This window comes from Vidua macroura, chromosome Z, assembly GCF_024509145.1.
Source record: "Vidua macroura isolate BioBank_ID:100142 chromosome Z, ASM2450914v1, whole genome shotgun sequence".
Taxonomy (NCBI): domain Eukaryota; kingdom Metazoa; phylum Chordata; class Aves; order Passeriformes; family Viduidae; genus Vidua; species Vidua macroura.
The window spans coordinates 14,649,252-14,658,254 of NC_071611.1; the positions used below are offsets into that span (position 1 = coordinate 14,649,252).

The 9,003-nt window shown below is 37.4% G+C and overlaps 1 long non-coding RNA gene across 3 annotated transcripts; it reads right to left on the reverse strand.

Annotated features, from left to right (window-relative positions):
* Positions 1-5,997: 5,997 nt before the first annotated feature.
* On the reverse strand, positions 5,998-8,130 carry LOC128822065 (uncharacterized). Of its 3 annotated transcripts, none has more exons than XR_008441341.1 (3): positions 8,063-8,130; positions 7,057-7,339; positions 5,998-6,412 (listed from the first exon to the last, which is right to left on the reverse strand). It is a non-coding gene; the product is annotated as an uncharacterized LOC128822065 (long non-coding RNA). The 3 variants fall into 3 exon arrangements; XR_008441340.1 differs by lacking the exon at positions 8,063-8,130 and adding an exon at positions 7,943-8,050; XR_008441339.1 differs by lacking the exons at positions 7,057-7,339; positions 8,063-8,130 and adding an exon at positions 7,943-8,050.
* Positions 8,131-9,003: the final 873 nt, after the last annotated feature.

The following is a 9,003-nucleotide window of genomic DNA, read 5'->3' on the forward strand; positions in this document are numbered from 1 at the left end:
ACCTTGCCTACTGAAATGTCCCTCGAAGGTGCAAATGCTTAAAGGTGCTGTTCTGTCTTTCTTTCTTTTTTTTTTTTTTTTTTTTTTTTAGTTTAGGTTTAAATTAGGTACTCATTCCAGGACCCCCTTGGCCAACACATTCACAAATTTTGCTTTTTTCTTTGTTAAATTGAATTTAATCAATAAAGAGAAATTCTCTTATATATTCTACTACTCATAGTCAAGTGGTCTTCTGGAGGTTAGTCAAAGTTCATTGTCTCTTACTGGTGTTTAGATGACCTTTCTTTTTTTTTTTGGAAAACCAAACCTAGACAAAAAGCTCAAACCACTATTTAGGAAATTATGTGACAGTTTTTAGACTTGGAAAAGATTAAACTGTGAGTCTTGATATTTTATAATTAGGCTTCTGCAGAGTAATGATAGAAGTGAAGTTCTTGGAATGACTGAAATACACCCAAATATTTCCATAATTTAATTTAACAAACAAAAGATGTTAAATTGTGTTTCTAATCCTTGCAGTAGCTTGCTGTTATGATTTCTTCATAAGTACAAAGATAGAACTCAGGGATATTACAGAATTGTAAAAATAGTGAACAGATCAAAAGATTATTGACATGGCAGAGATAGACATATCACTTCACTTAAATTAATCACATTTCATTATACAACCAAAACCACTTTTATACCATTATTACAGCTGGGAAACCTACTCCAAAATCTCCTTCCCTGGTAAACAGTTCAGATGGAGCAATCAGGGAGGGATGTTTGGTTGAAATATTTCTTCAGGATATCTTACACATTATTATTTTCAATATTTTTAAGCACAACTTAGTCCAAGCTTCCTTTAAACTTGGTATGGGCACATTTTCATGTAAAAGGACCACCTAGCAAAACTTCTAATTCTTGCAGTTGTTTGTTTTATGTGCAGACTACGCTTAATAGGAGCAGGCTTTCACAATGTCTCTGAAATTGTCAGATTTTTAATCTTTAATACTTCACAATCCAAAGGACTTGACTTGACCAAGATATAAATGTTCTAGACATCATGCAAAAATATCTTTAAAGAGTCTCTGTCAGAAAGAACTTAGCCTTGTTCATTACAGTTATAAAAGAACCTGCAACTTTGTATATTCTGGGATTTGTACAACCTTCAGCTAAACATTTCTGATTCTGTGTGGACTACAGACCCTGGGGATTGAAGATGTCTCTGTAAAGCTGCTAGGAAATAATTTATTTTGATAAATGCAGAAACGTTTTCTTTATAAGTCTTCAAGGCTATACAACTATCAGGACATTTGCCTTTGATCCAATATAAATGAAGACACTTGTTCTGAAAACTAGCATAATTTAATTATTTATTCCGTTTTTCCTCTTCCCCACTAAAGGACAGTTAAGAAAATATGGGATTAAAAAATACATTAAATAAAATGAGTCTTTTTGAAAAAGGGCTTACTTATTTTGAATATAGTGAAACATTGTTCATGGTTCTTCTGAAAGCATTCAGGCTATGAGAGAGAGGCTGTTGAGAATGAGAACCACACCAGTAAAAATTAATAGAGTACCCTGAATGATGGGAGATTCTTCACATCTGGCAGTTTCAGGACATATAGGAAACACTTCAGAAAGGTATCAGTGCTTAATGAAGTTGTTTGTCACAGCAGGAGACAAAGAAAGGTGGACCAGTTCCAGTAGTCAGAATATGAGAAAGAGATCACTTCCAGTTTCCTGTACCTCCTTTCACATTCTGCTCAGCTGACAGATACAACTGAATTGAGTGGTATCAATACAAAGACTGGCAAAGTACAAAGGCCAATATTTTCTAAACCGTAAGTGCTTAAGAGTGAAGTTTTGTGCGTCCTCATGTAGCACTTTCTATTACATGAATCAGGGTTAGAATCCAAGCCCAAGAATCATCAAACAAAGATTTCATCACAAGAAAACTTCCTTGTACAGAATTTTTTTTTCTAGGTATTTGTAGCATCTTTCTGCCAATATAGTGAGAGATTTTGACCTACTAGGTTTCTTTAACAAAACAAAAAATCTCCCACAAAAGCAAAGGTGCATTATCAGAAGATGGAACTTTTCTGTTTCCATTTCTTACCACGCCAGGTGGGGGTGAAGTTGAGTTTAAAGAACAGTATAAAAAAAGAATCTTAAAAAGACTGGTTTAAAGCACACAGAAAAAAATAAGAAAATTACAAAAATTACTGGATTTACAGCTTATTTCAAGCTCCCCAGTTGTTTTATATGCAAGAGCATCTAAGCTGACCCATCATTTCATGTTGACATCATAGAGATATAACAGCTTTCAGTGAATGGGAGAACAGATAAAATGTAGAACTGGTAGATCTAGCATTCAACACTGAAAAATCAAAGACAATGTGTGCACCAATTTTTGGGTCACAAAGCGTCTGACTTATGCCCAGTCTGATTTAAAGTCTATTACTTCTTTCATGGCAACCCCACTTACAGCTTTGATTCACCACTGCTGTCACAGAGAATATGCCATTCACACATCTTCCCTTTACAGTCAAATATTTGAAACAGCATGCAAAATGGGTTTTGAAAAGTGATGTTATCTCTCAGTTCCAGCAGCAATCCCAGGCCGTGTCACTGGTTTTTACAAAATAAACAAACAAAACCCCCATCAGCTTTCTGGTAGTAGAGTTGGGAATGGACATCTCAATTGGATAAGTAAAGCAGGCTGAATGGTATTGGAGAACATAAAGAAGGTTGCTTTCCTCCCTGACTTCAAGATCACCTACTCGTGGTGTTGGTTTTGTATGGCCTGATTTTTGGTGGGGAGGGAAGAGGCCAGCCATTGAAGTTATTTTCTGTGAGAAGCTGCTAGCAGCTTTCTCTGTCCCTGGTAAAATCAATCACTGGTTGGCTCTGAGGACAGGCTTACCATGCTGCCAAGCCAATTAGAGACATTGGTAATGCCTCTATGATAATGTACTTCAGAACGAAAAAACCCACAAGAAACTCTCTTTCCTTCTGCTCTCTAACGGGTGGGGGGCGGGGTGGGGGATGATGCCAGTGGTCATCCTGGTGCTGTGAGCAGCCATGCAGCTGGGACCATGCAGCCTGGGCTAGCACCAGGAACGCTCACGCAGCCAGGAGCAGCCACATGGCCAAGATTGGCATGGCTGGGACAGTGCCACATAGCTGTTGCTATCTCGGCACAGCTCATAATGAACTTTATTTACTTAGCTGCTTTTAGCCAGTCATGCTGTGAACAGAAGGGCAGAAGCGGCGACAGCAGTTGTTCCTTTTCAGCACCCCTCACAAGGAGAGGTGCTGAGTGAAACCAGCATGTGGTGTGGCATGCACAGCGCCAGCTGGGACCACATGACCAGCAGCAAGAGGCATGGCAAGCAATTCACCGACACAGAGCCCAGACAGAACCAACTTTTCAGTGCTGCAGAACTCTATAAAAACTTTTCAGTAGATAGAACTTGAGAACAAACAAACATATCAATATCAATTCTCTCCCGAGTCAGAGAAAAAGGGAAAGGTGACGACATGTGAAGAGAACATGGTGACACGAAGGTCTGTGCAAAAAAAGGGAGGGGAAGGAGGAGGTGCTCCGAGTGTCAAAGGGAGATTCTTCTGCAAGCCATAGTGAGGACTATAATGCAACAAACTAATTCCCTGTAATTCCTGAAGTGCATGGGAGGATGCAGAATGCATCCTCAGCCTGTGAAAAAAAGATGGGCACACTTGAGCCTGTGGATGCTGAGAAGCTGTGATCTGGTGAGAGGCTAGAACAGAGAGAGCAAGAACTCTTGCTTCCAGAGATAGAAGAAGAAGACCCTTCTACCAGCTGTTCCTACCAGAACAGCTCATCCTTAAAGAACTGCACCCCATGAACTAATGGCCCATGAAAAAAGTAGTTGTCTGAAGACTGCTTTGCCTGTGGGAGGGACTCACATTGTAGAAGGTTTGGGTGGGAGTGCTGCATTGAAGACTGAAGCAAAAATGTTGAATACCTCAGCCTTCTCCTCATCTAGAGTTACCAGTTTTCCAGCATTGTTTATCAAGGTGGTACAACTTTTTTGACCTTCCTTTTTCTGGTTAGAAGCCTGTAGAAGCCCTTCCTCTTATTCTTTACATTGTTAGACTGACTTCAGTTTGAAACACTCTTTTTATGATGAATCTATAAACTTCTTAAACACTTAGGAATGATGACAAATAGGTTGTAATTTCTTTTAAGCACTCTTTAATACATTTCCTTGAATTATTTCTACAGTTACAATAGGGCCATGCTCATTAAAAATTAACTGTAATGTTTTGTTACTGGAAAAAAAAAAACCTTTTAAAAATTGTTAATTTTTTTTAATTTTTAATTTTTTTAATTTTTAATTTTTTAATTGTTAATTTTTTTGGTCAAGCACAGATTGTTAAACCTTTATTTCAGTATAGTATTTTAAGAGCAATGTAGTTAAGATATTTTTCATTCTTGCCATTTTATTTATCACTTCTTTCAAATGTTTTGAAAAAAAAGGATACGTGATTTTTGCAGGCAGACATTTAACCGATGTCCTTAGCTCTAAAACTATTATAAATTTAGAATAGGGAATTGCAAATAAAATCAGCAGTTTGAAGAATGGGTAGGATTGTGTGATTTAAATTAAGATCCCTCTCTGGAATCTGTAAAAATCACGCTGCATCAATATGCAGTGCAAAGATATTCAACCCCTCATTCACCATGCTTAAGTATAACTGTTTTTCTGGAATATGTTGGAAGACCTTGTACCAAAATGTGACTTTGCTCTCACTTCAGTCACCTATCCCTTTGTATTCTGGATCACAACTCTACATCCATGGAAGTTGAATTTTCTGAAAGAAAATGAAGGGTTTTGGTTCCTTGCATCATGGGAGAGGTTCTTCACAGTTGGGATTTGACAGATTTTTTTCCTTAATGAATTCTTTGACCTGGTGGTAAGTGTTAAGACTGAATATTCTAATTTCTGTCTGGTCTGAGGCCTTCAATGTCAAGGCATGGACCTACTGCAGTAATTTCAGAGAAGGGTCACAAAGATGACCAGAGGGATGAAGAATATCTCCTGTGAGGAAAGGCTGAGAGAACTGGGACTGATCAGCCTAGAGAAGAGAAGGCTTTGGGGTGACCTAATTGCAGCCTTCCAGTACCTGAAGGAAGCCTCCAAGAGAGATGGAAGACTATTTACAAGAGCATATGCTGACAGGACAAAGGGGGACGGCTTCCAACTGAAAGAGAATAGATTTACATTAGATGCTAGGAAAAAATCTATGCTATGAGGGTGCTGAGGCAATGGGACAAGTTGCCCAGAGAAGCTGTGGATGCCCTATTCCTAGAGGTGCTTAAGGCCAGACTGCATGGAGCTCTGAACAACCTGGTCTAGTGAAACAAGTCATTGTCCCCAGCAGATGGGTTGAAACTACATGATCTTTAAGGTTCCTTTCAACCCAAATTATTCTATCATTCTATGACTCTATGACTCTGAAGCATTTAAAATAATATATATACAATCTTCATTATTGATAATATACAATCTTCGTTATGGTCAATATTTTCCTTATTTTATGTATGTAACATAAAAATATTTTTTATTTATAGGTGTACATTAAAAACATGTACACTGATGTTTCAAGATGCTTTTACAATTTTCAGTAACAAATATTTACCTCCTAAAATGAAATGGCACTTTTCAGTATCAATTAATAAGAAGGAAATTAATTTTGTAGTATTCCAATCAGGAAAGCTAGATCATATGCTCATTTTCCTGGAAATGTGTTTTTTATTTTGTTTTGTGGGAAGCAATTATAATATTTTTTTTAATTGATAGATGAATACAATGTTTTCCCTGTGTAGTATTAGCATTTACAGCAAAATTACACAAGCCTGTATTTTTTTTTTTATTTCTGCATCTACTTACAGAATAGCAGAGATTACCTGAAAGCTTAGAAATAAAATAACTTCCTCACAAACACATAGAAATGTTAATGGAAGGCTAGGAGGCATATAAAAGTAGTTTATTCAAACCTGAATTAAACCTGAATTAATATTTTGATCTGAGGCATAGTAATAACCCAGTTTACTAAAAGACCCTAAGTTTTTGCTACAGAAATGGTAAATGCAACCTTTGGAAGGCACGCAGGAGGTGGATAATATTGCCTGTTTGAGAGGCTTTGGGGGATGTATGAACAGCAGTGGGATAAGAAAGGAGGAACAGCAAAAAGAGAGGAACAGCAGAGTGTACTGCTCCAGGCACACAGTGGCATCCTCAGCTGGCTCCATTAGCTGTGCTGTTGAGCACTCGTCTCTGGTGCCTCTTTCTTGCCCACTTCCCTGCAGCCCTGATGGTGACCGGTGCCTTTGAACAGTGAAGTCGTGGCTGCCCTCTGTCCCTGTCTGCATCTGGATGCCCTGATTGGATAGAAATGGAGAGACCACAGTCAGCACCAGGCAGTGTATAGCTAGCTCTCTTTGCAGTCACAGACTGCAGGTCTGTCCTGATTCTACAGCTTATATAACAGTGCTGCTCCCACCCCAGCAACCCCTACCCTACCTCCAGTGCACGGGACCGGGAAGGGGACTTGGTTCATATACCCTTATGGAGTCTGTTCACCACTACTTTTAGGAGAGCCTCTAAGGATTTGTGTGTAACGAGAATTTCTGTACAAATAGTATCATATAGATGAAATATTGCATATTCCCATGGCTGGTAGAATATTGGCAACCTGATAGAAAATGGTATACATGGGTGTTATTTATTCCTGTTTAAAATTAGGGTTTTTAATTCCAAAACAGATTAATATTTATCTTGCAGCAGTTTGCCTATTGAGTACAAAGTCATGCAAACTGTTGTGATGTTTATAATTATGATTTATCTTTTGCTTCAGGATCATCTTTATACCAAATTTATTTATAAAGTCAGCTTTTACGGGATGTAAGTTAAAATGAAAAGATTGAAAATCTGGCAATTAACATTGCAAATGCTCAAAAAATCTGCTGAGACAGAAACTAAATTCTTATAATTACAAAGTCACAGTGTGAGAAAAGGATCTAACCTTCCTTAAACAGAAGGGAAAACACAAGTGCTTAGTAGAAGGATCCAAAATGAAGGAGGCTTAGTGAGTTACAGAAATGGGAAACATACATTTAAAAAGATTATTCATTAAATAAATGTACTCATGGGTGTGTATCATGAACCAGATTCAATAAACACTAGGGCATATGTTCAAATTTAATCACTGACTGCAAAGTGTGGATGCTTAGGTGCTGTGCTGAACAGAGATTTTGCAAGAAAAGTTATGTTTGTCTGCTTCACTGACATACAACCTGCTATGTTTTCTGTAAAGAACAAGAATATCTTACTAATGTTTTACACTGAGATAGCTTTCTCATTGAAGTCATTCCTTTTTAACAGGGAAAATTAATTATTATAAAGAAAACATTCTTGAGATATTTAAAATATTGGGCCCATGCATTCCTTAAAATCATCCTCTCATGCTGTTTGGGAAAAAAAAAAAAATGGGGACAGTAACAGTAGCCCTCTACAGCTCTTCAATGATTAACAAGGCTAAAAGGATTATCACTGAGTTTTTATTCTATGAGGGACACAATGGTATTTTGAAGGACCATACAGAGAAATCACTTGCAAAAAATCTGGATTTTTTACGAATTAAGGTTTCTGTTAGAACTGTTTGTAATTGCAGAACATATGGCTGCTGGCAACCATTGAAAAATGACATCATCTTTGACCCCAGAAATATGAGTGATAAGTATAAGAGGATTATAAACCTTTTTCCATAGTGCTGTAATGCTACTTCCTAGCATGTCAGAAATGATTGCCTTAGAAGTAATGTAGTAAATATTTTAAAAGTCTTCGTTGTTGGCAGATTTAGCTTGTTAACTGTGAAGGCAACATTAGCATAAATAACTTCTAAATAGTACCATTATCTCTTTCTGGCTGTTCATATGACCAGAGCAGAGTTGAGCTCATCACCACCCACCACTGTCAAAGGGCTTACTACATCTTTTGGAAACCACTTCTGTTCCCTGGCCATGGCTTACCCTTGCAGCTTTTCTCTAGGATTCCATTCCCAGCCCTGTGTGTACCAAGTTCCACAGCTGTGATGCAGTTATGCTGCATGGCAACAAAGCACAGGCTCCCTTTCCTTTGAGGGCCATGCCCTTCTCCTGCAGGCATGACTCCGTCACGGAGTTGCCTTTGCACCCATCAGCTCACTGATGCACAGTTAACAAGTTAACAAGTTAACAGTTAACAAGTTAACAGTTAACAGTTAACTCCACAGTTAACAAGTGTTAAGGAGCGCTGAACATCTTTATGGTCTGTCTCAGAGCATTTTGAGGGGGTAGATGTTGGGTTTTATACAATGTCCAGAATGATTTTTTGTCCATTTACTACAAGAGAGCAAACACTAAGAGCTCTAGAAGACAGCAGTTGCCTGTCACAGTTTGATTTATTAGTGTATGGCAATAATATAATCACATGAACAATTATGCCAAACTATCTGTCAGATAGAAACATCAAAACCATGAATAAAAAGGCAGAGCACTTAACAATATATTTTTATAAAATATATTTCTCACATATAAAGTACATATATATAAGTAAAGTGTATATATATAGGTATAAAATATATTAATAATATACAATTTTGTAATTTTCTTTTTCATGGAGAGCTAGAACTAAAATCAGAGATACTTTAGAAATTTAGCAGCAAGGTATTTACATTAAGGCATATTTTCTGCTGGAGAAAAGGAAAAATATACTGATACTTTCTTCTGTGTAAACCGCCTTGTTTATCTATTCTTATATCTTATTTATTTTACATATCTGATAAAGCAAGCTAGTTTCTGGTATCACACAGTGTTGAGGACTTAAAATTTCAAGTGCATAACATTTTGTGCTGCAGTCCTACATGTAACAGAAGAGCTGTAGAATGAAATCTCAGGCTTCTTTACTGTACTTGGCTACTGTATATTTCACG